The sequence below is a fragment of the Rhagoletis pomonella genome, unplaced genomic scaffold, assembly GCF_013731165.1.
Source record: "Rhagoletis pomonella isolate Grant_MI unplaced genomic scaffold, Rhpom_1.0 Rhpom_scaffold_00002, whole genome shotgun sequence".
Taxonomy (NCBI): domain Eukaryota; kingdom Metazoa; phylum Arthropoda; class Insecta; order Diptera; family Tephritidae; genus Rhagoletis; species Rhagoletis pomonella.
This window is the reverse complement of record NW_023458556.1, coordinates 6,459,824-6,462,600: the sequence shown is the minus strand read 5'-3', so window position 1 is coordinate 6,462,600 and position 2,777 is coordinate 6,459,824. Positions and strand designations below refer to the sequence as shown.

Sequence of the window (2,777 nt, the reverse complement as noted above, 5' to 3'; positions counted from 1 at the left end):
GTCAAATACTAATGCATGAAAATCCAAACCTCAAAAAAATCACCCGTTACATATTAATTATTTCAAGCCAAAGCTCTTTTAAATTTTCCGCCCACTGGCGTAGAGGTCGTGGCAGTTGTCCAATTTTCTCCCGATATATCAGATTTCTTCTTTTTACAATATGAATTAGAGCGAAATCGGAGCTCGTTAATTATTAACGCTAGAAAATTGTCGTTGTAATTTTTGTACAAAGTTAGACCATAAATCTAGGCTTTCGTTAGACCGTTTCATTTTGTCGCGGGGTGTAAAAAGGGTAAACATAGTACCAGGAATTCCTTTATTTGATTGAAAAACTGTTTCAATAAAAAATGTTTTTTTTTTGCAAACTCAAACTGCATTCGTGCGAAGATTTACTTTCAGTGACAAATATTCAATGCCTTATAATAATATGAAACTGGAACACTCGCATATTTTCTGAGAATTTGCCAAACCACTCGTCAATGAAAGGGCGAGTACAAGTGAATGTATGTAATGTACATACATATGTATATATTTAGGTACGTAATTTGTGCATTTCCCGTCTAATTGGCTTTATTTACCCATAAAAGCATTTGATGCCACTGGCTGTCGCTGTGCTTATTGCAACATTTCCCTTCATATCCTCCTAATTTAAGCTGCTTTTAACTCTGCAGGTGCAGGCACTGGGCCGAATGTCTAAAACGAATGGAAGCGTACTACATATTTTCTTGCCTTGGGCGCATAAGGCATATTTACTTCTACATGAAATTAGTTACTAGCAGTGAAACAAGAGTTTTAATGTTATTATTGACTGAAAACAAATAGCCGGAAGAATTTCCTTATACAAAATTTAGGAATATGAATAAATTAATTGATTTTATTTCTTTTATATTTTATCGATTACAGTGCTTACGGTTTTAACGTCATCCATAAAATATCACGATTACGTGACGGATAAAGGAAAAAATATCTCCATACCCTGCACAGCAGAGGGCAACGTTATGTGGGTAAAGGAAAGTGGAAACAACAGTACTATAATACAGGTGAGAGAGAGTGGACACTACTGACATAAATGTACGCACACAAACATAAACATTTATACACAGCTATGTACATACATTCAAATATGCATGATAACGCTGCAGGAAATGTGTCTAACTATAAGCTAACTTTATGTTGATTAGGAAGGAGCTAAAAGTCACTTATTATCTGTATATTTTCTTTGACAAAAGCTAACTATATTTCTATGGCGATGGCCGCGAAATATTCAAGGGTGGTTTACCTCTGGATTTGATGCAACTAACCTGTAACTAACTTCTTTTGGACATAAAATATCAATAGGAAAAACAAAATATTTTTTTTATTTATTTTTTATTTTTATTTACTTTATTTATTTTATTACATTTCATATTTGTTTACATATTCTGCTGTAGGTGGTCCCATATTTCAACTCCGTCAGACATAACTTCAAAATGATAATATGAAACTTCGATGTTCCTTTTATTTGTCCTCAATTCGAAAAGGTATTTGCGAAGTGCAAGATATTTAAATAGAAACGCGTTTAAAGAAAACGATCTCCTTCATTACTTCTGCATTACTTGTCAACTAGTTTCAAGTCAGCTTTTTGTAGATAACTACAGGTTATATATTTTATAGAAATCCCGCAAAAATTCTAACTACAAGTGGCTTATTTTTTATCAATTGATAATTTTTTTCTGCAGGGAAGCTTGCTTACATACATACATACTACGTTCACATTCAAAAATCTGTGTATTCGCGGTGTTTAACGAGTCTAAAAATGTAACTGAAATGGAATCAACTATTGAAATTCGAGCAGGCGTGAATTCTTGCGGTTGGAAATGTGGCGAATTTATATAGTGCATGGAAATCATTTCCATTTGAGAAAACACAAAATTTGACGTCACTTCACAAATAAATACATACATATATTTATGTTGGTATGTACATTATACCACGTTAATAAAAAATCCTGCAATGCGACCGCGGACCCCGACTGAAATCTTAGTATTTGGTATATTAATGATCCTCGCCTCTCTACGATAATTGTAAGAGGTCGCGCATCGAGCATTTATTTTTCTGAATTTCTATCTTGCCCATTTTTTAAAGAAAAACTTAATAGAAGATGGAGGCCCCGACTGCGATGGAAATATCAGGTGGATAAGCTTGGACTTAGCTTTCCAATTGGCGTCAGTAGGCACAGAAGATAAACGACTGGCGTGCTTAGCTGAACTCGGCCAAAATCGCTTAGGCGGTTACGCTGCCAAATAAGAAGAAGAGAATAGATACAAAATGCCTATATTTTAGTTTATAACATTTTTAATTGATTTACCATATTTAGATACCTTGCACAAATACACCCCGTGTCAAAATTATAAATCCACCACATATTGACACGCTTTAACAATTTTTTTTTTTTTTTTTTTTAAATATATAGTTTACTCTTTAATTCAAGTTTCAAACTTTGTGCAATTTCAAAAAAAAAAATCAACAAACATTCGTAAAAATGTCAAGCTTTCTAGTCGGATTTCTTATAGCCGGCATACACCGTGCGTCTGACTCGTGAGTCGGTTTGGATGTGTTTGTGAAAATAAATATGTGTTAGTTACACCAACATGACTCCCGGCATGACTCTGAATGATTCAAATGTGTATAGTCGAAGCGAGTCAACACGTACACAAATGACTCGCGAGTCAGACGCACCGTGTATGCCGCCTATTAACGGGTGATTTTTTTGAGGTTAGGATTTTCATGCATTAGTA

At 34.3% G+C, this 2,777-nt stretch overlaps 1 protein-coding gene across 1 annotated transcript in view; it reads left to right on the top strand.

Moving 5' to 3' along the window:
- LOC118734418 (nuclear pore complex protein Nup153) overlaps positions 1-2,777 on the top strand; it is a 29,805-nt gene that overhangs the window by 6,912 nt on the left and 20,116 nt on the right. The window lies entirely within an intron of this gene.